The sequence below is a fragment of the Ornithorhynchus anatinus genome, chromosome 8, assembly GCF_004115215.2.
Source record: "Ornithorhynchus anatinus isolate Pmale09 chromosome 8, mOrnAna1.pri.v4, whole genome shotgun sequence".
Classification (NCBI taxonomy): Eukaryota; Metazoa; Chordata; class Mammalia; order Monotremata; family Ornithorhynchidae; genus Ornithorhynchus; species Ornithorhynchus anatinus.
In genome coordinates, this window is record NC_041735.1 from 22455166 (window position 1) to 22481131 (window position 25966).

The following is a 25966-nucleotide window of genomic DNA, read 5'->3' on the forward strand; positions in this document are numbered from 1 at the left end:
TCAACTCGATTTGCTTGAATCCTCCCCAGAGCTTAGTACGGTGCCTGGCACATAGTAAGCGCTTTGCAGACACCATCATTATTAATTATTATCATCATCTTATTACAGTGCCATTTTATTATTACAGTGGCTGGATACATAGTAAGGGTTTTACAAATACCATCATTATTAATTATTATTATCTTATTACTGCAGTGCCTGGACACATAGTAAGCGCTTTAGAAATACCATCATTATTAATTATTGTTATTTTATTATTACAGTGCCTGGCATATAGTAAGTGCTTAACAAATACCATTAAAAAAAAGAGATAGCTGTAATGGGGTGATATGCTGAATTGGGCTTCCTTTGAGTTAAATTGTAAGAGGAAAGAAATGCGGGAATCCACCTATATACCAGTAGATAAATATTTAGTATTTCCAATCGGAATTAAAGATGTGCCGACTGGTGTCTCTTTCCGTCAGTTCCCTGAGCCCCCTCCTGCCCAAGTACTGTAGTTGGATGAGTTACCTTGGACTGAGAGACCGCAATTTGGAAGGGAATGGGAAATTTATTTTCTTCTTAATATTTAAACACGCTGGCTGATTTGGTATAACGTTTAGCAGCTGTTACCCAGTGGGTTTTAAAAAATGGAAGCATTTTGGCAGTCCTCTGGACCGTAAGCTCATCGAAGGCAGGGAATGAGTCTACCAACTCTGTTGTACTGTACGCTTTCAAGTGCTTAATACAGTGCTCTGCACACAGTAATGATAATTGGTATCTGCTAAATGCTTGTTATGTGCCAAGCATTGAACCAAGCGCTGGGGTAGATACAAGATAGGTCCCACATGGGGCTCACAGTCTAAGGAAGGGGAGTCAGTTATTGATTCCCCTCACTTGAGGATGAGGAAACTGAGGCGCAGAGAAGTTAAGTAACTTGCCCAAGGTCCTACAGCAGGTATGTGGCGGAGCTGAGATTAGAAGCCAGGTCTTCTGGCTCCCGGGCCCGTGCTGCTTCTCTGTACAGTTCCGATTGCTTAGTACAGTAAGCTTTCAAAAAATTGCCGTTGATTGCTTTTCTCGCGTTGTGGAAAAGCTGTCGGCATTCATTCCAGTATGGGCTGTCTTTCTGAATCAGACCATGAGATTCCCCCCTTTGATGGGACGCTTCTTATTCCATTGAAGATTCCCAAGCGCTTAGTACAGTGCTATGCACACAGTAAGCGCTCATTAAATACGATTGAGTGAATGAATGAAAATGTTAACGAGGAGCGTATTTTTATCGGCAGGTGGGGCGATTGTTGGGGAGGAACAGTCCATCAGTGGTACTTATCGAGTGCTTATCGTGTGCAGAGCAGCGTACTAAGCGCCTGGGAGAGTATAACAGAACAGAGTTGGTAGACACGGCTGCTTTGTCTTTCCAAGAAGTCAGCTGACACAAACAGCCACTGCCCTTTGAAGGGTAATAATGATAATAATTATGCTACTTGTCAAGCACTTACCATGTGCTGTGAACTGTTTAAGCACTGAGGTAGATACAAGTTAATCCGGTTGGACACCGTCCCAGTCCCATGTGGGGCTCGCAGTCTTAATGCCCATTTTACAGATGAGGGAACTGAGGCCCAGAGAAGTGAAGCGACTCGACCAGTGCCACCCAGCAGACACGCGGCGGAGCCGGAATTAGAACCCAGGTCCTTGTGACTCCCAGGCCCGGGCTCTATGCCCAGCTACCTGTGAGTGGGTGTAAAAAAACAAAAAAAACCCCAAAAGCAAAATATATGCAGCTGAGGAAGTGAGTTGTATTGGTTTGAAGCGGGACTTTCCTCTCCCGGCTTTCCTGTGTCCTGTTCAACGGAGACTTTAAAATCAGAGCAGCGTGGGGCAGGGAGCATCACAGCCCAGGCTCCTCTCATTTATGACCTCACCGCTTCTTACCGCTCTGATTTTTACTGGAGCTGAGGAGGGAGCCGCTCTCTCTGGCAGGTCCCTACCTCCTCTTTGTGTCCGCAGGGCTTTCTGTTGAAGCAGAATCTCTTCCCCGGACGGACGCAGTATGGCGAAGGATAATTAAGGCCAGTGTTTCCAATCTTTGGAGTAAGATCTTTGTTCTCAGCGGTGACTGGGAATCCGGCTTGCATACTGAAATAAATCAGGAATTTCAAAGGAACAGTGTTTTGGCCAACTCTGTTGTATTGTCTTCTCCCAAGCGCTTAGGCCAGTGCTCTAAGGGGTAGGTAAGTGCTCAGTAAATGCCATTGATTGATTCAGAGGGGATTTTGGTTCCCTCCGCCACCTGCCTCCACCCTTTGAGCAAACAAAACTGGTAAATTGGCTTTGCTCTTTAAATCTCTGCTGTTTCTGTATACATACATATATATACACACACACATATATGTATACATATATATTACACACACACACTTGAATATATATACAAGCAGCATGGCATAGTGGATAGAGCACGGGCCTGGGAGTCGGAAGATCATTTGTTCCAATCCCAGCTCTGCTACTTGTCTGCTGTGTGACCTTGGCGAGTCACTTCACTTCTCTGGGCCTCAGCTCATCTGTAAAATGGGGAGTGAGACTGGTGAGCCTCACATGGGACAGGGACTGTATCCAACCCAATTTGCTTGTATCCACCCCGGCGCTTATTGTAGTGCATGACACGTAGTAAGCGCTTAACAAATACCGCAGTCATTATTTTGTGTATCCATATATTTAAAAACCCATATTCCTCCTATAAGTCCAAGAGACCTGGTGGTTTATTTCCCTTCTGTACCTGCCAAGGCTATCTGCCTGGTATTCCAGTTGCTGCTTCTCTCCCCCGCAGTCGAAACGGTCATCCCGGATGCAGTGACTCGGTGTGACTTTCCGTTCAACAAAGAATGTGTAGCTTGCAAAGTTTTGACTTCCCAGGCATACCAGTGCAGTTATACTGTACTCTCTCAAGCTCCTAGGACAGTGCTCTCTGCCCAACACTCAAAAATACCCCTGATAGCTACCTAGAAACTTAGAATGCAAAGATTCCCCGCCTTTGCATTCTCTTGGGTGTGGGTGTGTGGGGTGGGCAGATAGGAGGCCTTTGGGAGCTAAGTAGTGATCGACTACTTTTTTACAGTCCTTTTTCACTGCGTAAATCCTTGAGAGTCCTCTGACTTCCTCTTTACGTGTACAGTCATAGATCCTGCAGCCTAGATCTTTTCCCTTCCCCTGCAAGCCTGGATTTTTTTTTTTTTTTTAATGCCAGAGACGTATAAATGAAATCATCCCGACTTCCTCCCAGCACCATAAAAGCCCAAAACAGGAACTCCTCAGAGTCAGGGCAGATCTTTTCCCCTCTGTGCATAGGGAGCGCTGGCTTAGCCTGGTCAGCGAGCTTGGACTTGGCCGTTTCAGGTCCGCCTCTCCCTTCCCAGGACGTCTTTTAATCGCGTTTCGCAAGCCGGTCGCTTCCTGGTGCAGCGGGGCGACGAGTCGAAGGGGCTGTTTCCTTGGTCCGAAAGCCCCGTGTTTTAGCCCAAACCCTCCTCCCTCTCCCCCGCCGGAAGGAGAGCGAGCTGAATCACCCTAATGGCTAGACGAGCTGCAGGAAGCAAAATCTGGAGACGGAGAAGGGACCCAGACTGCAGAGTGGCACGAAGGAGTTTGCCGGTATTGTACACGGATCCTCACATTCCTAACCCCAGTAGTCCTGAGCTCCTGACCGAGAACTAATCATTTCCCCTGGCTCGGAAGTCATTTCGACTCCAGTTTTAGGGGACCCTGAATTCTCCACGGCCTTCACTCCATTTTTCTTAAAGGCCACGCGCAAGCTTCTAATCATAAAGCCAAAAGTCTTTCTGAGCATGTGCGACCAACGGCAGGACATGTTTATTTGTCTGTGGTCTGTTAGCCGTCTGGTCTCTTAGGGTGCGTGTTCCTTGAGGGGCGGGAAGTCATTGCATTCTGCGCTTCGCCCAGCGTCTTTGCCGGTGAGAATCGGCAACTAATTATTTTGAAAAAAGGTAGTTGCACCTTTGTTTAATCTCCTAGATTAATCAGACCCTCCTACCTCACCTTGCTACTCTCTTGCTTCAACCCAGTCAGCACACTTTGTTCCTCTAATGCTGTCCTTCTCACTGTACCTCCATCTCTTCTGTCTCGCCACCGACCTCTCGCCCACGTTCCGTCTCTGGCCTGGAATGGCCTCTTTCCTCATATCAGACGGATAATTTCTCTCCCCCACTTCAAAACCTTATTGAAGGCACATCTCCTCCAAGAAGCCTTCCCTGACTAAGCTCTTCTCCCACTCCCTTCTGCACCACTCTTACTTGCTCCGTCATTCATCCTCCCATCCCCGCAGCATATATGTATATATCTGTATATATCTGTTATTTATTTATTTACTTTATATTAATGTCTGTCTCCCCCTCTAGACTGTGAGCTCGTTGTGGGCAGGGAATGTGTCTGCTTGTGGTGTATCGTACTCTCCCAAGCGCTTCGTACAGTGTTTAGCACCCAGGAAGCGCTCAGTAAATCCGATTAAATGAATGATTAGAAATGGGAACTAGAGAAGCAGCGTGACCTAGAGGAACGTACGGGCTCGGAAGCTTGAGGACCTGGTTCTTGTCCCGGCCCTGCCACGTACCTGCTGCGTGATCTTGGGCAAGTTGCTTAACTTCTCTGGGCTTCAGGCACCACATCTGTGAGCCCTAGGTGGGACGGGGACCGTGTCCAACTCGATTATCTCATATCTACCCCAGCGCTTAGTCCAGTGCTTGGCACATAGTAAGCTCTCAAATGCCATTAAAAAAAGAGACCTGGTGGTTTTCTGTGAGAGGAAGCTGTCAACCCTAAGCTCCTTCTGGACGGGGAACCTGTTTACCAACTCTGTTGTATAGTACTCACCCAAGCACTTAGTACAGTGCTCTGCACACGGTAGGCGTGCAGTAAATTCCATTGATTGATAGTAAACACCTTGTGGGCAGGAAACTTGTCTGTCAACTCTGTTGTATTGTACTTCCCTAAACGCTTAGTACAGTGCTTTACACACGGTAAGCGCTCAATGAATATGTTTGATCGAACATCCCAGCCCACCAAAGGGAAACAGCATGAGCTCCTTAGGTTTTGGTGTCGGAGGGGAAATGTGTATGTGTGAGAATCTTAGTAGTAGAACACTGATCTGCCCTGGATTTTCCAGAGATCTGTAACCTGAGGATTTAAAACAGCAGGGCAGCGATTGAGCAGTTCAGTCTAGCAATTTCCAAGTTTAGCTTATTCCTTCCCGTAGGTGGTTATTTGTTGATTAGACTATATTCCTTCTCACCCTCAGTCATGAACTGAGTCCCCCTATAGCAGAAGTGTTCGGTAGTGCTCATATTAATGCCCGTTTCCCCGCCTAGACTTTAAGCTCGTTATGTGTCTGCTAATTCTGTCGTATTGTTCAGTGCTGTGCACAGAGTGTCCAGTAGTTAGCCTTGATTGATGGAGGGTGGAAAAGCTGCACAGAATCGGGAGAGGGAACTTTTAGGAAAGGCCCACCAAAATTTTTCCTTGGGTGAAGTTTTGAAAAACACCATCACAGGAGCTTCTAGACTAGAGAGCGGTAATTAGGTGAACTGTCACGGTTGCCTGCTATTCAGAGATTGAAATAACGAGGTTTAGCATTTGCAGATTCTCTTACCTTGACGTACATCTGAGGCAAGCTCGGAGCGACCGCCGGGGTTGATGGCATCAAGCTTGGAGCCTGCTGATTCACTCTTGTAGGTGTCGGCTCCCAGACGTCCAGCCCATCGATTGGCTAGCACAGAGTCTGGGGTAGGGGGTTGAAGACACATGGAACGGAACAATTTTTTTCTTTTAATGGTATTTATTAAGTGCTTTGCTATGTGCCAGGCACTGGGGTAGACAGAAGGTTGGACCCAGGCCCCGTTCCATATGGGATCGCAGTATTAATCCCCATCTTCCAGATGAGGTGACTGAGGCACAGAGAAGTGAAGCGACTTGTCCAAGGACAGTTAGAACAGCGCCCGGTACATAGAAGGCGCTTAAAACGCACCATTAAAAAAAAACAAACAGTCAAACAGTAGGCAAGTGCTGGAGCCAGGATTCGAGCCCAGGTCTTGCCGATGCCCGGGCTCTAGCCACCAGGCCATGCTGCTTCTCGGTCATCTGCTGCCTCATTCCAACCTCCACCTAGCTTCCCTGTCATCACCCTCCACCCTGAAAAGGCTTTATTAAAATCCCATCAGACTTCGAAGGAACCGAATAAATCAGAGCGATATGGTCCCGTCCCCTCCGGAACATGGAATCTGTAACTCTTGTGGTGGGCAAAATTAAAGGGAGTAGTCTGGATCTAACCCTCCAGCTCCCATTGCTTGATCCAAACCGTCCTGTGCATAAATGACCACTCACTCTCTACCGGGCCTGGCCTCGTCTGGCTGAAGAGAACTAGAACTTCTGACGGAATGTTTTCGGTGGCCTAGGTATTGCTCTTATTATTATTTTTTAATTATTATGGTATTCGTTAAGCGCTTGCTATGCGTCAAGCACTGTCCTTAGCGCTGGGGTAGATGCAAGTTAATCAGGTTGGACTCAGTCCCTGTCTCAGGTGGGGCTCGCAGTCCAAGAGGGAGAGGGAACGGGTATTCTATCCCCAGTTTTCGAGACGAGACCCAAAGAAGTGACTTGGCCAAGGTCACGCAGCAAGCAGGTGGCAGAGCTAGGTTTAAAGCCCAGGTCCTCCGACTCCCAGGCCCGTGCTCCTTCCACGAGTTCACTGTACTTCCTTTCCTTTCATCTCCTTTTTCATTTAAAGTAGCTGATAATTAATTTTTGAAGAATTACATTTTAGGAAAAGGAGCTGCCTTTACTGGTTTCTCAGAGAAAGGATGAAGGTGGTGGTATTTTCTGCTTCAAGAATTCTTGGAATGAGTTTCCTAGAAGGGATGGAGGTGGGGGAGGAACGTGTTTGGAATGCAGCTGAAGCCAGTGAGCACTGCAGCTGAGTCCAGTGAGCACTGCCTGGGGCAGACCCTGGGATGGGCCCGAAGGGTACTTGAGTCTCTGACCCTAGGTGCCTCAGGACGGTGGATGAAGGAGAGTGAAAATTCCACCTAGGACATCGGCTTTAAGAGCCCAGCTAATTTTGCCTCCTGGTTGAGTAGCTTTCTAAGCATTTTAAAGGTGGCCTGCTGAGATTTTCTTTAAAGGCATTTAAGTGCTTACTATGTGCAAGGCACTGTTGTAAGCACTGGGGTAGGTAAGAGCTAATCAGGTGGGACCCAGGCCATATCCCACATGGGGCTCACAGGGTTAATCTCCATTTTACAGCTGAAGGAACTGAGGCCCAGAGAAGTGAAGTGACTTGCCCGAGGTCCCACAGCAGACAAGTAGCACAGCCGGGATTAAAACCCAGGTCCTTCTGACTGCCTAAACTGGGAAAAGGATTAGGAGTGTTGAATGCGAGCCAGGGGGAGGATGAGGGGCGTTCAATACCATCTTCAGGCTCCTTCACTGTTGGAGAGATGGACTTAGGGGACAGACTAGAGAAGCAGTGTGGCTTAGTGGGTTGAGCGCCAGCCTGGGGTCAGAAGGACCTGGGTTCTAATTCCGGCTCTGCCACTTGTCTGCTGTGTATCTTTAGGCAAGTCACTTAAATTCTCTGAGGCTCAATTACCTCATCTAAACATTCCCTCTAAAACTCCCTGTGGGTAAGGAATGTGTCAGTTTATTGTTGTACTCTCCCAAGCCCTTAGGACAGTCTTTCTACACAGTAGGAACTCAGTAAATAGGAGTGACTGACTCATCTGTAAAATGGAGATTGAGACTGTGATCCCCATATGGGACGGGGATGGTATCCAATCCGAGTAGCTCCAATCTGCCCCAGCGCTTAGATCAGTGCCCAGCACATAGTAAGCGTTTAGCAAATACCGTAAAGAAAAGAAGTCATAAAATGTTTTCTTTTTTACAGCTAGGGTTCTGTTAAGGTTGAGAAGCAGTTTACTCTAGTGGAAAGAGCACAGGGCTGGGAGCTAAGAGACCTGGATTCTAATCCAGACTTCAACGTTTGCCTGCTGTGTGACCTTGGGTAAGTCATTTCACTTCCCTGCACTTCAGTTTGATCATCTGTTAACTGGGGATTCAATACCTGCTCTCTTTCCCCTTTAGACCTGGAGCACCATATGGGGCGGGGACTGTATCTGATCTGATATCTCTAGACTCTGACCTCGTTGTGGACAGGGAATGTGTCTGTTTATTGTTATAACGTACTCTCCCCAGCACTCAGTACAGTGCTCTGCACATAGTAAGTGCTCAGTAAATACTAATGAATGAATGAGTCTGATCTTACCTACCCCAGCGCTTGCCCCGGAGAAAGCACTTGGCAGAAATCCGACAGTTATCATTCTTGCGATCAACAGTAAGGGTCGGTATATTCAAGTTCTCGTCAGCCTGGAGGATCCCAGCAAGTCTCAACAAGAAGCCCTCAAGCCCAGGGTTAATTTACAGCTTTCCGAAATGACTCGGGTGGTGGAATGGAAAGCATTCTTCGAATTCGCAGACAACCCAACGCTTAGACGTGTGCACTAGGATTCAAAGCGACCACAGTGAATGAAAGAGGTGGTCAAAATTGAACAGAGTGCAAATATGACACCCAGTACTATATTTGATATCTGAGGAACAACAATCTAAATACGGAATCTGCTTGGCCTAGTGGAAAGGGCACGGGTCTGGGAGTCAGGGACCTGGGTTCTAATTCTGGCTCTAATCATCATCATCATAATAATCCTAGTATTGTTAAGCACTTACTATGTGCTAAGACTGTGCTGAGCACTGGGGACTGTTCTGAGCGCAAGGCAATCAGGTTGGACACAGTTCCTGTCCCACATGGGGCTCACAGTCTTAATGCCCATTTTACAGATGAGGGAACTGAAGCACAGAGAAGTTGAATGACTTGTCAAAGGTTACACAGCGGGCAAATGACCCTTCTGGCTGTGTGATCTTAGGCCAGTCACTTGACTTCTCTGTGTCTCAGTTTCCTTAACTATAAAATGGGGATTCAGTATCTGGTCTCGCCTCCTACTTAGACTGTGAGCCCCACGTTGGATAGGACTCTGTCCGATGCGACTGTTGAGTCTACCTCAGCGCTTAGACTTGTGCTTGACAAATTTATCATTATTATTAAGTGCCGTCGAGTCATTTCCGACTCCATGGATGTACTTTCTCCAGGACGTCCTGTCCTCTGCCATGATCCGCAACCTTTCTAACGGTTCTTCCGTTATCGTTTTTATGGTCTCTCTCCATCTAGCCTCTGGTCTGCCTCTTCCACGTTTTCCCTGGACTTTTCCTAGCATTAGTGTCTTCTCCAGCGAATTAGTCCTCCTGATGGTGGTCCAAAATGTACTAATCTAAATCGAGTCATTTGGCCGTCCGAGGACCACTTTGGTTTAATTTGCTCCAGAATCCATGTGTTTGTTTTTCGGGCCATCCACGGTTTTCACAAAATCCCTAAAAAAATAAAAAATACAGGCAGCCATTAGTTGGTTCCAGAAAAGCTACCTCTTAAGTGGAAACCCCGAATATGTGGACCGGTCTTTCACAAAAGGAACAGTGCGAGAAAAGCGAGAGGTTCCTGACCCAAGCTGGGCAAGCTGTTTTTACCCAAGTTACTCAGAAATGTAAACACATTCAATTAAAGCTATAGTTACATGAAAATAATGGAGCGGGGCCCGGTGGAAAGAACATGGGCCCGGGGGTCACAGGGATCTAATAATGAATAATCATACTTATCTATTTATTAAGCGCTTACTATTTGCCAAGCCCTGTACAAACACTGGGGTAGATGGAAGGTAAATAGGTCGGTAACGGCCCCTTTTCGATATGGGGGGCTCACAGTCTAGGAGGGAGGAGGATTGAATCCCCATTTTACAGGTGAGGTAATCGAGGCACAGAGAAATGATTTGTTCAAAGTCATGTAACAGGCAGGTGGCAGAGCTGGGATTAGAGTAATAATTTAAGCGCTTACTGTGTGCCAAGCACTGTTCTAAGTGCTAGAGTAGATAGAAGAGAACCAGATCAGTCACAGTCTATCAGTCCTATTTGATCGAGCGCTTACTGTGTGCAGTGCACTGTTCTAAGCGTTTGGGAGACTGCAGTATAACTGAATAGGTTCCCTGCCCACATGGAGTTTACAATGTAGCCCCAAGAGACTAGCGATTAAGGCACCTGTACCGTCTCCATCGGGCATCCTGTTTTCCGAACACAGGTGCTCAAACACTGAGTGCTATATTAGCCTCGCCAGCGCTCAGAATGGTGCCTGCCACATAGTAAGCGCTTAACAGATACCATGAAGAAAAGGGTCATAAGCAGTGTGGCCTAGTGGATAGAGCACGGCCCTGGGAGTCAGAAGGTCAAGGGTTCTTATCCTGGCTCTGCCACTTCTCTGCTGTGTGACCTTGGGCAAGTCACTCCACTTCTCTACACCTCAGTTCTCTCATCTGTAAAATGGGGATTAAGACTGTGAGCCCCATGTGGGACAGGGACTGTATCCAACCTGATTTACTTGTATCCACCCCAGTGTGTAGTACAGTGCCTGGCACGTAATAATAATGATGATGGCATTTAAGTGCTTACTATATGCCAAGCACTGGAGCACTGTTCTAAGCGCACTTAACAAATACCATTATTATTATTATCATTTTATAGTTACAGTTCTTTCAGAGTCGAGAAGCAGTGCAAGTGCAGTCTAGTGGAAAGAGAACAGGGCTGGAGCCAGGAGACCTGGATTCTAATCCGAGCTCCAACTTTTGCCTGCCGTGTGACCTCGGGCAAGTCACTTCACTTCTCTGTGCCTCAGTTTGATCGTTCTTTAAATCGGGGATTCAGTAGAGTGCTCTGCCCGCAGTAAGTGCTCAATCAATACGATCGAATGAATACCCGCTCTCTGTTAATACAGAGGACCGTATCAATAATAATGACAGTAATAATTAGAGCCCAGGTTCTCCGACTCCCAGGCCTGTGCTCTTTCCACTGGGCCACACCGCTTCCTGCAGCCCAACTCCAGTCTCCCTCCCCGAGGTCCCAACTTGTACAGGAGTGACCCGCGAAGCGGAGCGGGTGGTGTGGAAGGGTGTGCAAGATAGAAGGGAGAGTTTCCAGAGGGACAAAAGGGAAAGCCGGGAGGACAGAGGAGAAGCAGCGTGGCTCAGTGGAAAGAACCCGGGCTTGGGAGTCAGAGGTCATGAGCGCTAATCCCGGCCCCGCCAATTGCCAGTTGAGTGACTTTGGGCAAGTCACTCAACGGCTCTGTGCCTCAGTTACCTCCTCTGTAAAACGGGGATTGAAACCGTGAGCCCCACGTGGGACAACCTGATCACCTTGTATCCCCCCAGCGCTTAGAACAGGGCTTTGCACATAGTAAGCGCTTAACAAATGCCGCCATTTTTTATTTCTATTTTTATGGTGGTGGTGGTGAGGTTTTGCTTAATGCTAATCTGGGATCCCCGCCCGTAGAGAATTAGAGGGGCAGACAGGCAGTCAGATGAATTACAGATAGGAGAAATGAAGATGTACAAGTGTGCTTTTAGGGCTGGGCGGGGTGGGTGAAGATCAAGATCAAAGCTCAGAGATGAACAGGAGAAAAGTTAGGACTCAGGGATAGTGCTTTGGAAGAGGTGTGATTTTCGTAGGGCTTGGAAAGTGTGGAGAAAGCGTGGAAAGCGATATATGAATCAGTCACTGAATGACGATAATAATCGTGGTATTTCTTTAGTGCTTACTAGATGCCAAGCGCTGTACTGGGGTGGATGCAAGGTGGTAATAATAATAATAATATTAATAATGTTGGCATTTGTTAAGCGCTTACTGGCAATCAGTTTGGAAACAGCTCCGGCAGGATGTTCCCAAATCCTTCCGTAGGGGTCCATCCAAAACGCATGACGATACCCCAGCCGGACGGAACAGAGACGAGAAGCGGCGTGGCCTAGTGGATAGAGAACGGGCCCGGGAGTCAGGAGGACCTGGGTTCTAGTCCCGGCTCCCCCACTTGTCTACTGGGTGACCTTGGACAAGTCGCTTCACTTCTCTGGACCTCTGTTACCTCATCTGTAAAATGGGATTACGACTGTGAGCCCCATGTGGGACAGGGATTGATTGGGTCCAGCCTGATTAGCTTGGATCTAACCCAGTGTTTAGTACAGTGCCTGGCACATAGTAAGCGCTCAACAGGGACCATTAAAAAATATTCAGGTAGATTTGGGTGCTCACAGTATACACGTGTAGTAAAGCCTCTCTGCCGGTGTTTCTTGATCGCTGTTTTGTTTTTAACATGGCCACCCTAACTGAGTACCCGTTTTGTGGTTTGCAGCACGGAGTTTTTGTGTTTTACGGTTTAAAACTGCCTAACGTTTGTTTTTCCGTAACATTAGCTCCTCTGTACCTCCTTTCTGCCACACGCAGCTAGTCCCCTCCTCCCGCTCTCCCCCTACCACGCAGCTCAGAGCAACATTAGTTCCACACAACGTATTTTTCGATGCTCTCCCGTCAGGGGTAGGAGATTAACTCATCGCTGCCCATCGTTCCTCTTGCGAATTACAGAAAAGCAGCACCCACCGACGACTGGCGGCGCATCAAAGACGTTGGCTGGTTTTCACAAAGTCCTGCACACTCCACAAATTCCCATGGAGCGACCTCTGTCCCGTTGCTTCCCCTGAGGCCAGCCCGCTCCCCGGAAACCTAGGCAAGGGAGAAGGAGGAGGCCTAGAACCTCTGTGCCTCAGTTCCCTCATCTGTAAAATGGGGATTAAGACTGTGAGCCCCATGTGGGACAACCTGATTCCCCTGTGTTTACCCCAGCGCTTAGAAAAGTGCTCTGCACACAGTAAGCGCTTAACAAATACCAACATTTATTGATTTATTTTATTTAGAACCGCCTGACTCTCCCCTGCAGCCTTCCCGTGCAGTTTGCTGGATGGGCCGGGGTGCCCTTAATTTAGGGCTCCAGGGGCGACCCGCCTCTAGCTCGTTAAAAAAAATTAATTAAAAATGATGGGATTTGTTAAGTGCTTACCATGCGCCAGGCACTGTACTAAGCGCTGGGGCGGTTCCAGGCAAATCGAGTTGGACCCAGTCTCCGTCCCACGTGGGGTTCACAGTCTCAATCCCCATTTTACAGAGGAGGGAACTGAGGCCCAGAGAAGGGAAGTGACTTGCCCGAGGTCACACGGCAGACAAGTGGTGGACCCGGGATTAGAACCCATGATCTCGTGACTCCCAGGTTCGTTGTGGGCAGGGAATCTGTCTACCAACTCTGTGCTGTTGTACTCTCCCAAGCGCTTAGTACTGTGCTCCGCATACCTCACACGCTCCACACATCCCATCGTTTGAGTGAGTGAGTTGTCAGGATTCACCCCAGGGTCAGAAAGCGGGCGAGCCCCAGTCTAGAATTCGAGGCCGGAGACCTGTGCCTGAAGAGGCGGCGAGCCGATGGAAGGGCCTGAGAGCCGGTGGTCAGGAGATTCACCTGGTACCTGAGGCAGATGGGCGACCATTACAGGAGTCCGAGGAGACGGAGGGAGACTTGTGCAGAACAGCGTTTCCGAAAAATGATCGGGGCAGCAGAGTGAACTGTGGCCCGGAGAAGGGTTGATCACACCGGACTCCCAGCCTGGGCTTGGGAGTCACGAGGACTTGGGTCCAATCACGGCCCCACCACTTGTCTTTTGTGTGACCTTGGTCGTGTCACGTCACTTCTCTGCGCCTCGGTTCCCTCGTCGGTAAAATGGGGATTAAGACCGTGAGCCCCACGTGGGACGTGGACTGTGTCCAACCCCATTAGCTTCTGTTTATCCGAGAGCATGGCCTAGGGGATAGGGCCCGGGCCCGGGAGTCAGAAGGTGGTGTGTTCTAATCCCTCCTCCGCCACTCGTCTGCCGTGTGTCCTTGGCAAGACACTTCACTTCTCTTAGCCTCAGTTCCCTCATCTGTAAAATGGGGATTGAGACTGTGAGCCCCATGTGGTTAGCCTGAACCCACCCCAGCTCTTAGTGCAGTGCCTGGCACAAAGTAAAGCACCTAACAAATACCATCATCGTTATTATTATTAATAACAAATAACATAAAAAACTCCAACAAAAACTGTCCCAGATGTCTGAGCTTTGTCTCCCTACAAGCCTTACAGAGGGCTGCCATGTGCTCCCCCAAATTGGGGGCAAGGGTCTGATGTCCTGGGGGTCTTCCTACCCACCCCTCCAAGAGCCTCTCCTTTGGGTGTGACCCGGAGGGAAGAGAGTCTTTCGCCGCTCACCTCTTGGTCATCTGCTTCAAGGGCTGCCTGGAAGTCCACGGCCGATTTGAAAATGACTCTGGCTCACCTCTCCCTGGTGGGGCCCATAATGCCTATCCGGCCGATCAGTCAACCACTGACCAGGGATTGTCACTCTTTCTTTCTTTATCGTACTTTCCCAAGTGTTCAGCGTAATGCTCCGCTCACAGTAAGCGCCCAATAAATACGATCGAATGAAAGATGAATCATATTTGTTTGGCTCCTACTGTGTGCTGAGCACTCTACTGAGCTTCCGGGGGAGTATTATTATTATTATTACTGTAATATTAAGCACTTACTTTGTGCCAAGCACTGTACAAAGCACTGGGATAGGTGCAAGTAATCAGGCCGGGCACAATCCCCGATCCACATGAGGATCCCCGTCTTAAGGAGGGAGTACAGGCATCGGATCCCCATTTTACAGATGAGGAAACCGAGGCCAGGAAAGTTATGTGACTTGTCCAAGGCCACCCGACAGGCAAGCGATGGAGCCAGGATTAGAGTTGGTAGGCCCGCTCCCTGCCCTCAAGAAGCTTATAGCCTAGAGGGGGATCGTGGCAGAGAGGGGGAAAGGAATAAACTGGAACCGAAAATTATATATATAAAAAGAAGAAAGGCAGGCGGCAGGAAGGTCCCTGGAACTTGGGGGACAGGTCGTTTTTTCCCTCCCTAACCACTGTCTTCAACCGATGGCTCTGCAGTCGCTTCTTCTCCACTGCCTTCAAACATGCCCATGTCTCCCCATCCTAAAAAACCCCTCTCTTGACCCTACGGCTCCCTCCACTTAATGCCCCGTATCCCTCCTGCCATTCCTCTCCAGACTCCTCGAGCGAGCCGTCTACTTCGGCTCTCTGAAGTTCCCCTCCTCCAGTTCTCTCATTGACGCCCTCCAATCTGGCTTCCGCCCGCTTCACGCCACAGAAACCTCCCTCTCAAAGGTCACAAACCATCTCCTCCTCGCCAGATTCAGGGGACTCTACTGCATCCTAATGGTTCTCGACCCCCAGCTGCCTCCGGCCCAGCGGACCACCCTCTCCTCCCGGAAACGTCATCCAACCTCGGCTTAGGTGACACTGTCGTCTCCTGATTCTCCTTCTGTCTCTCTGGCCGTTCATTCTCAGACCCTTTCATGGGCTCCTCCTCTGCCTCCCACCCCCTAATTGCGGGGCTCCCTCAAGAATTGTTCTGGGTCCCTTTTTAGTCTCCGTCTACGCCTTCTCCCTTGGAGAACTCATTCGCTCGCATGACTTCGGCTGCCACCTCTATGCAGATGATTCCCAAATCTCCATCTCCAGCCCGGATCTCTCTCCCTCTCTGCAGTCTCGCGTTCCCCCCTGCCTTCACGACTTCTCTACTTGGATGTCCTGCCTTCGGCTCAAACTTAACATGTCCAAAATAGAACGCCTTATCTTCCCACCCAAACCCTGTCCTCCCCCAGACTTTCTCATCACTTTAGATAGCACCACTATACTTCTGGTCTCACAAGCCTGTAACCGTGGTGTCGTCCTTGACTCCTCTCTCTCATTCAACCCACCTTATCAATCACTAAATCCTGTCAGTTCAGTCTGCACAACATCGCTGAAATCTGTCCTGTCCTCTTCATCCAGACGGCTACCACGTTAATCCGAGCATTTGTCCAAGCATCTCTCCTTGATTACTGTATCAGCCTCCTTGCTGACCTCCCAGCCTCCTGTCTCTCCCCACTCCAGTCCGTACATCACTCTGCTGCCCGGGTCGTTTTTCTACAGAAACGTTCAGGCCGTGCTTCCCCACGCTTCAAGAACCTCCAGCGGTTGCTCGTCCATCTCTGCGACAAACAGAAACTCCTCACCGTTGGCTTTAAAGCACTGAATCTCCTTGCCCCCTCCCATCTCACCTCGCTACTCTCCTACTACAACCCAGCCCGCACACCGCACTCCTCTGATGCCAGCGTGCTCGCGGTACCTCGGTCTAGTCTCTCTCACCGCTGACCTCTCGCCCACGTCCCGCCTCTGGCTCAGAACGCCCTCCCTCCTCAGTTATGACGGACAGTGACCGTCCCCGCCTTCAAAGCCTTATTGAAGGCACGTTTCCTCCAAGAGGCTTTCTCTGATTAAGCCCTCTTTTCCTTTTCTTCCACTCCCTTCTGCATTGCCCTGATTTGCTTCCTTTATTCATTTATATTAATGTCCGCTCCTCCTCTAGACCGGAAGCTCATCGTGGGCAGGGCACGTGTCTTTTTTGTTATAATGTATTTTCCCAAGCACTTACTACATTGCTGTGCACACAGTAGGCGCTGAGTAAATAACAGTCGATTGATTGAGGTGCCAGAAGAAACCATTCTGCATATGGGTGCGCAGGTTGTCTTGGGGTGAAGACTATAATGCGGATTTCCCCTCTAGATTCTGAGCTCTTTGTGGGCAGGGAATGTGTCTGGCGTTATCCTCTCCGAAGCGCTTAATGCAATGCTCTGCACACAGTAAGCTCTCAATAAATGCGATTGAGTGAATGAATGCTTCCTCTCCCACCTCGGTCCTCTCCTTTCCTCCCCCAACTCGGTCACCAGCCTAGACCGGGAACGTCACGTGAATCTGGGACCTTACCGCAGTCCGTGTCCTTGGAAGTTTCTCCAGGGCCGAGTACGGTATCCTACTCTGAGCGTTTAATAAATGTCAGAGCAGGCAGGTGGAGGCTTTTGGAAGGCTCCGATTTGGAACGAGCCTCCCGAGAGCGGTGGCTGCAGAATCGCAAGTGGAGTTGGCTCTCGGGGCTCATTTCTGGGACTCGGCGCTCTTAAGCCCTCTCTGCCCGGGGTATTTTCTTCTCGCCACAGCGGCGGGCGATGGTGGCGGGGTAGTTATGCCACACGTCGGCCGTGCCCTGCCTCTCCCCGCGCGCCATCTCGCTCACCTTCTGCGGGTCTGAACGTTGTGCAGTCTCGTCGGAGATTCGGGGCACCCGATTGGCCGGTTGGCACGAAACGCCCGCCGTCCATCACATGCCAACGCGGCCCTGCCTTTCCCTCGAGTTTGCACCACTCGCTAACGGCAGTTTGCTGGCGATAGCAGGGAGCGTGTTTTCTTTTTAAAAATAACTCTCCGTTCTCCATTATGCAGCATCTTGCCATGTTCATGGCGTTTCCCCACAGACTCATTTTCTCTTTCTCTTTTTTTTTTTAGCCTTTCCTTGCTGCGGTGCTTTCTTGGGTTTTTGTTATTTGGCGTGTGGGAGAGGGATAAGGGAAGAGATGAAAAAACCACAATCTTTCATCCGTTCAGAGCCAGAAAAAAAAAGCAAACAAAATGAAAAACAAAACCAAGAACCAATAAACAAAAACCCTAGTCCGTAGGAATGTTCGGGGAGCTGGCTGAATTCAGGTGGCCCTAATTCATTCAGTTGTGTTTATTGAGTGCTTAGTCTGTGCAAAGCAGTGTTCTAAGCACTTGGGAAAATACAATATAACAATAAACAGACTCATTCCCTGCCCACAGCGAGCTCATGTGGAATCTACCGGATTCTGCACAAGATTACGGGCAGGGAACGTGTCTGCTAATTCTGCTGTATCGTCCTCTCCCGAGCGCTTAGAACAGTGCTCTGTACATAGTAAGCGCTCAATAAATGCCATTGATCGATTGACGTGGAGAGATGAGGATTAGGATGTGGTCCCCAAACTTTAACCGAAGGGGACTAGGGCCGATCAAATAGGTTTTTGTTGTTTGAAATTTCCTAGAAACTAGAATGGCCTTGCGGATGGTGGGCCGGGAAGTCTCTTCGTTCTCTTTGACATCGGCCGGCCTTTCACCGGAATGGGAAAAGGGCAAATTGGCAAAATCTATCATTTAGACAGAATTTTTAGGCAGAGCCCCATGTGGGACATGGACTGTGTCCACCTGATTAGTGTGTATCTACCCCAAAACTTAGTACAGTGCCTAGCACGTAGTAAGCACTTAACAAATGCCATAAAATATGGGATTTATTGAGCATTTACTAGGTGCAAGGCACTGTGCTCTACACTTGGAAGAGTTCTTGTATCCACCCCAGCGTCTAGTGCCTGGCACAAAGCAAACACTTAACAAATATCATCATTGTTATTATTATTACAGTTCCTCAGCACTGGTAGACCTGTTACCTGCCCAAAAGAAGGGTTTGTTTTTTTTTTTAAAAGGTATTTGTTAAAGCGCTTACTATGTGCCAAGCACTGTAGTCTAGAGGGAAGTTTTTCATATGGACCCCAAATTAGTTACCACATTTTTAGAGGTTATAAATTCCAATGAAAGGGTCTTTCAGCAAATGCCAGGGAAAAACAACAACACTTAGTCTTGCTGCCTGGAAGTGAGTGAATTCACAAATATGGATCTGTTTGCGTTCACTTGGACTCTTGCTCTTTGGACAGCTGTCAGTCAGACCCGGTTTCTGCCAGAAGTCCTGCAGGGTGGCATGGTTTAACGGTTCAGAATTTAAATGAAAAATCTGAGTAAATGTAGATTAAAAGAGATTAAGATTAAACGGTTGCAATTAGGCCCGCTAACCTCTTTAAGTGAATTTAAGTGAATTTATCCCATAGGTTTCTGGATACATCTCCTATTCCCGAATTTCTGGAATCTTGATTTGCTTTGTATTTATCTGTAATTTATTTTAGACTGGTGTCTTTCTGCCCCTCCCCACTGCAAGATGGTTGTGGGTAGGGAGTGTGTCTGTTATATTGTAGTCTCCCAAGCGCTTAGTACAATGTTCTGCACACAGTAAACGCTCAGTAAATACAACATACACACCCTCACGTGCCATTTTGTTTCAGAGCAGTGTACTGAGCACCTAGGAGAGTATAGTGCATCAGAGTCGGCAGACATGTTCCCTGCCCACAGCGCTGCTGCTAAAGAAGCAGTCGGGCTTAGTGGATAGAACTTGGGCCTGGTAGTCAGAAGGACCTGGGTTCTAATCCCGGCTCTGCCACTTCTCTGTTGTGTGACTTTGGGCGAGTCACTTCAGTTCTCTGGGCCTCAGTTACCTCATCTGTAAAATGGGAATTAAGACTGTGAGGCGCCATGTGTGAACCGGACTCTGCCCAACCCGATTAACTCGTATCTATCCCAGCGTTTCAAACAGTGCCTGCCACAGTGTAAGTGCTTAAAAAATACCCTGAGAAAACAAAAAACAACGAGCTTACAGTCTACGGGGGAGACAGACATTAATACAAATAAGTAATTTATAATAATTTAAAGATAAACATGAGCGCTGTGGGATTGAGGGTCGGGGGAATACCAGATGCTCAAAGGCGGCAGATCTAAATGCCCACGATGATGTTCTCTGAGGTTCAGTAGCTGTGTTCCACTGGGAGTGACCTTGAAGGAATAATCTCTAGGAAGGTTTCGGGACTTAGCTTCAGCTGCATTCAATTTAATTTAATTTTTAATTCTTTTAATTAGTCAGTTTTGAGCATTTACAGGTGCACATCCTGGTACTGGGGGCTGAAGAATATAAATCGATCTCATCTACCTCGCTTCCACTTCTCGCCCACGTCCCGCCCCCGGCCCGGAACGCCCTCCCTCCTCATATCCCAGAGACAGTGACTCTCCCTCACTTCAGAGCCTGATTGAAGGCACGTCTCCTCCAAGAGGCCTTCCGTGACTAAGCCCCCCTTTCCTCTTCTCCCACTCCCCTCTGCATCGCCTTGACTTGCCCCTTTTCTTCATCCCGCCTCCCAGCCCCACAGCGTTTATGTACGTAACTGTCATTTATAATAATTACGGAATTTGTTAAGCACCTACTAGGTGCCAGGCACAAGCACTGTGCTAAGCGCTGGGGTGGGTACAAGCAAATCGATTTGGACACCGTCCCTGTTCATTCAGTCGTATTTATCGAGCACTGTATTAAGCGCTCGGAACGTATAGTTCGGCAACAGATGCAGTCCCACGTGGGGCTCACGGTCTCAATCCTCATTTTACAGAGAGGTAACTGAGGCCCAGGAAAGTGAAGTGACTTGCCCAAGGTCACACAGCAGACATATGGCGGATCCAGGGCCGGCTGGCTTCCTCGGCCCCGAGTCTTTTGAGCATTCCCGGTAGTCCACCGGCAGATAGGAATGCTGCAAGAAACCATGGCCTCGGGAGGACTAGAACGTCCGGCACACAGTCCTGGATGCTGTCTTGGGCACCTGGCTATGCCACCCCGGGAGGAGCCCCGTTTGGCACGTCCGGAGATAAATTGGCTACTGGCTTCCGGACGTGGTCTCAGTCAGTCATATTCGTTGAGCGCTTACTGTATGCAGAACACTGTACTAAGCCCTCCAGAGGCACCGTGAGCTAGTGGAAAGAACGCGGGCCTGGGAATCAGAGGACCTGGGTTCTAATCCCAGCTCTGCCACTCACCTTTCTGTGTGATCTCGGGTAAGTCACTTCACTGGGGATCGGTTTCCCTCATCTGCAGCATGGGGATTCCATACCTGTTCTCTCACCTACTTTATTTTGTGACTTCCATGTGGGACCTGATTATCCCGTATCCTCCCCAGCACTCACTACCGTGCTTGACATATAGTAAGCGTGTAACAAATACCACAGTCTTCCCCTCTAGCCTCTAAGTTCATTGTGGGCAGGAAATGTGTCCACCAACTCTTTTGTATTTTACTCTCCCGAGTGCTTAGTACAGTGCTCTGCATATAGTAAGCACGTAACAAATACCGCAGTTTCCCCCCCTAGTTTGTAAGCTCCTTATGGGTAGAGAGTGTGTCCACCAACTCTTTTATATTTTTCTCTCCCAAGCGCTTAGTACAGTGCTGTGCACACAGTAAGCTCTCCACAAATACGATTGATAGGGAGAGTATACGTGACAGAGTCGATGGACAAGTCATTCCCTGCCCAAAACATTCTTACAATCGAGAGGGCCCCATTTAACATTTGGCAGCTCATTTCGGGCAGGGAACACGTCCGCTAATTCTCTTGTACTTTCCCGAGTGCTTAGTACAGTGCTCTGCACATAGTAAGCGCTCGATAAATACCGTTGTTTGATGACCGGGTACTTGGATACTTACGTACTCTGCTCCGCCCCAGCCCGGTGTCCCGAGTGTGAGCTTTGGATAGAATGCGATGGCGGAATTAGGGGAGAGGGTTCTTTGGACAATGCCCATCTGTCTGAATAGAACGTAGCGTGGTGATAGAATGAAACGGCAGTCACCCTGAGCGTGGTGTTGGACGCGGAGGTGAGTGCCGGCGCGGGAAGTTTCTTTAACGCCCGTTCTTTGAGAACACAGCCTTAGAAGTGTCAGCGTAGGGGTATTTCACCGCCCCACCAAGCCCCCTGACCCCCGAAAAAGTTGTGACGGTGTAATGGAGGAAACGCAAAGCCGTCGTTTAAAATAAGCCAATGTGGTCAGACTGCAGGCACGTGGACCGAATGCGTCCTTTGGTTTTGATTTTAATGGCTCTCTCTCCCCAGTCTGACACCGGCGGAGCGGGGTGGCCAAGTGGATAGAGCCCGGGTCTGGGAGTCAGAGGGTCCCGGCTCTGCCACTTGTCCGCCGATGGGCTTTGGGCAACCACTGCACTTCTCCGTGCAGTTTCCTCAATCCCAAAATGGAGATTAAGACGGTGAGCCCCATGTGGGACGTGGAAGGTGTCCAACCTGATTAGTTCATATCTACCAGGTGCTTAGAACGGTGCTTAACAAATACTATATAAAAAAAAAAGGAAAAAAAAACCCAGTGGGCCCTTTCAGGAGAAATAGGTGGCCTAGTGGATAGAGCACAGGCCTGGAAATCAGAAGGACCTCAGTTCTAATCCCATCAGTGCTGCTTGTGGTCTTGGGCAAGCCGCTTCACCTCTCAGGGCCTCAGTTACCTCATCTGTAAAATGCGGGTTAAGATTGTGACCCCATGTGGGACAGGGACCGTCTCCAACCCGATTTGCTTGTATCCATCCCAGTGCTTAGTACAGCGCCTGGCACATTAGTAAGCGTTTAGCAGATGCCATTGTTATTGTAAGTTGCAGCGTGTTTCGGCTGTGGCTGGGCCTAGATTTGCGGCTTGAGGGGCCCACTGAGGTAGGGAAAGGAGTCCCAAAACATTTGCCTTTATGCTAAAAGAAAAAGATGTAGGATATAGGGGCAATGGCAGCCTCATCAGCTTCTCCTTCCCCAAACCCCTGCCGTGACATCGTCCCCTCTCTCAGTACGTTTCAGAGCTCCATTCATTCATTTGTATTCATTGAGCGCTTACTGTGTTCAAAGCACTGTACTAAACACTGGGGAGAGTCCAATATATGGTGTAGTGGATAGAGCACGGGCCTGGGAGTCAGAGGGTTCAAATTCCGGCTCTGCCACTTGTCTGCCATGTGAGCTTGAGCAAGTCACTTCACTTCTCTGGGTCTCAGTTACCTCATCTGTAAAATGGAGATTGAGACTGTGAGCCCCACGTGGGCCAGGGACGGCGTCCAACCCGATTTGCTCAAAGCCACCCCTGCCCTTAGTACAGCGCCTGGCATATAGTAAGCACATAACAGATGCCGTAATTACTGATAAGCAGACACGTTTTCTGTCCACAGTGAGTTTACAGTTTAGTTCTAACCGTAATTCTGGCCCTCCGGCCCCTCGAGCCTCCAAGGTGTGGATTCCGTAGATTTAAGCCGGTGGGGATCGATAGTAGTATTTATTAAGCGCTTTCCCCCCACTCCATTGAAAGAACCGTTCAGCTCGTTACTTATGACTCCAACCAAACTCTCCCTCGACAGGAAACAGGCCTTGACCGTTGTCAGAGCTGCCCGGCCCCGGCTTTCCAACTCCCTCCTCTCCCACGGGGACGAAGGGAGTTGATGGTTCCTGCTTCTCGCCTCCTACATCCGTCTCCTCCTCCGTGTCGCCGCCTCCGGCTCGTGTAAGCAAAAGACCCCTCTCTTTGTCAGGTTTTCCCATAATAGGGACTACCCGAAGTTGTGTTTACTTTTTTTGTGAACCGAAAATTTCCAGCGGTAAAATCAAAGGGCTCAGTCTTAACGCGGGGCGGGGGGTGGGGCGTGAGGGGTCTGGTTTCGTGGCTCTCAGCAGGCGGGTCCGGAGAGCACTTCATTTTTTTAATTTAATTTTATTTGTCACGTGCTTACTGTGGGTCAAACACTGTCCTAAGCGCTGGGGTAGAGACAAGCGGCAGCAAGAGCAGCATTGTGTTTCAGGATGAAGGTGCCTGACTGTAGGAATTGTGGATCTTTAGTGTGAGCCTGGCGGGCCCCTGCTCTTGGCCTTGAGGGAAAAGTTCCTAGCCGAACACCGGGAGAAGCGAGTTCGAGTTTCGATTTTGACGGCAGCTGACTCACTGGGCAAAGACCGGTCAGTCAGTGCTCCTTATTGAGCGCTGACTTGGGGCAGAGAACACTGGGCTAAGCGCTTGGGAGAGTACCTGGTGGATAGAGCAAGGGCCTGGGAGTCAGAAGGACCTGGGTTCTGACCCCGGCTCTGCCACGCACCTGCTGTGTGACCTTGGGCAAGTCACCTCACTTCTCTGTGCCTCAGCTCCCTCATCTCTAAAATGGGGATTACGAGCGTGAGCCCCTTGTGGGACAGGGACTGTGTCCGACTCAATTTGCTTGTATCCACCCCGGCCCTCAGTACAGTGCCTTGCACATAGTAAGAGTTTAACAAATAGCACAATTATTATTATTATTTTTATTGTTATCGTTGAGAGGGCCAATGACCTGACAGAGACCACTAGCACTAGAACCAGATCCCCCTTGGGTCAGTTGAGAGGAGATTCCATTACCATTAGACCCGTAAAATCACTTCCGTGTCCCTGAAATGATTTTGCCATCCTTTTCTGTAAAATCAAGTTATTTATAACACTGGGGGTGAAATGGGTACCAAGAGACCTCACCCTTAAAATACGTTCAATATTGGGTTTTGTGGAGACAGGGAGGAAGGTGTATATATCTATCGATCTGTAATTTATTTATCTATTTGTATTAATGTCTGTCTCCCCCTGTAGATTGTGGGCTCACTGTGGGCAGGAATGTGTCTGTTTTTATATTGTGCTCTCCCAAGTTCTTATTACAGTGTGTTGTACACAGTAAGCGCTCGATAAGTATGAGCGTCTGGTCATTTTATTACCTTAAGGGGCTCCCCGGCCCCGCACCGTGAAACTCTTGAAGAACACGGGGACAAGCCCTACTTTCATTTTAGAAAATAAGCCCGACTTTTGATCATGCTTTTGGCCCTGGTAATGGTGCCAGAAGCTTGGAAGATGAAAGTTAAAAAAAAAAAAATCCAAATTGGCCTCAAATTAATGTTTGCGGGTTTGATCCGAAAGGTGATCGGGCAAGGCACGGGCTCGTGGCCATTCTCCCAGTTGCCGGGCACTGGTGAAAATTCCCGTTTAGAAAACCAGGCCTTTCCAGTTTAACCTCAGCAATCAGTCGGTCAATGAAGAAGCAGAGGAGCCTAGTAGATAGAGAGGCAGCACGGCGTAGTGGCCAGAGCACAGGCCTGGGAGTCAGAAGGTCGTGGGTTTTAATGGTGACTCCACCACTTGGCCGCTGTGTGATCTTGGGTGAGTCACTTCACCTCTCTTTGCCTCAGTAACCTCATCTGTAAAATGGGATTGAGGCAGTGAGCCCTATGCGGTATAGGGACTGTGCCCAACCCGATTTGCTGATCCACCCCAGCGCTTAGAACAGTGCCCGGCACATATTAAGCGCTTAACAAATAATTCCGTAACTATCAGTTTTAAGGGATGTTCACGGGTATTATGTTGGGCGGGGAGTCGAAGGGGTAGGCTGTTGGGGGTGGTATCCACAACCGAGGATGTAAGGGATGCCGAAATTCTGACGGAACCATTGGGGGGGGGGATGTAGAGACCTTTAAATTCTATGTCATTGATTTTTATTAATGTCCCTCTTCCCCTCTGGACCGTAAGCTCGTTACGGGCAGGGAACGTGCCCGCCATCTCCGTTGTTTTGTACCCTCCACAGCCCTCACCAAATAGTAAGCACTCAGTCAATACCACCGATTGATGGAGATGGAGAATTTGATCAGGGAAGGCCTCGTGGAGGAGACGTGATTTCAGGACGGATGCGGACATAGTCTCCCGGAGGGCTTAGTACAGGGCTCTGCCCGCAGTAAGCGCCCAGTAAATGCAATTGAGTGATTTTTAAATGCTGGGAGGTTGTCCAGATGGCCTTGTCTCAAAGACGGAGACACATTCGCATTCTTTCTCTAGAAAACAAATTTTAAAAATATTTTCTTCTACTCATGTCTTTGCCCTACTTGGAATGGGAGTACTTCTGTTTGTACTTCTCCACTGCTTAGTGCCTATTTCACATACCAGGGACTGATTATATAGCCCTTGCTGCTCTACTACTATTACTAATTTTATTACTGGTGGTATTTGTTAAGTGCCTACTATGTGCCAGGCTCTGTACTCAGCGCTGCAGTAGATGCAAGATAATCGGGTTGGACACGGTCATAGTCTTAATCCCTATTTTGCGGACGAGGGAACCGAGGCACCGAGAAGCGAAGTGACTTGCCCACGGTCACACAGCAGACGAGCGGCAGAGCTGGGATTAGAACCCAGGTCCTGTGTCCTGGATTGTGTGTATACCCCAGCGCTTAGAACAGTGCTTGGCACATAGAACGCGCTTAGCAAGTATCATTCCCTCTGTCTCTCTCTCTGTCCTCTGACTTCCAGACCCGTGCTCTTTCCACTAGGCCAAGCTGCTTCTCCCCTACTGCTATTCC

The 25966-nt window shown here is 49.0% G+C and overlaps 1 protein-coding gene across 7 annotated transcripts in view; it reads left to right on the plus strand.

The window, feature by feature from the left end:
* CHD6 (chromodomain helicase DNA binding protein 6) overlaps window positions 1–25966 on the plus strand; it is a 160023-nt gene that overhangs the window by 17291 nt on the left and 116766 nt on the right. For 4 of the 7 annotated variants that reach the window (XM_029070843.2, XM_039912841.1, XM_039912840.1 and 1 more), the window contains exon 2: window positions 22975–23117. The exons of the other annotated variants lie outside the window; for them this stretch is intronic. The gene's annotated coding sequence lies outside the window, so the exon portion shown is untranslated. The remainder of the gene's footprint in view (window positions 1–22974; window positions 23118–25966) is intronic. 7 annotated transcript variants of the gene reach the window in all.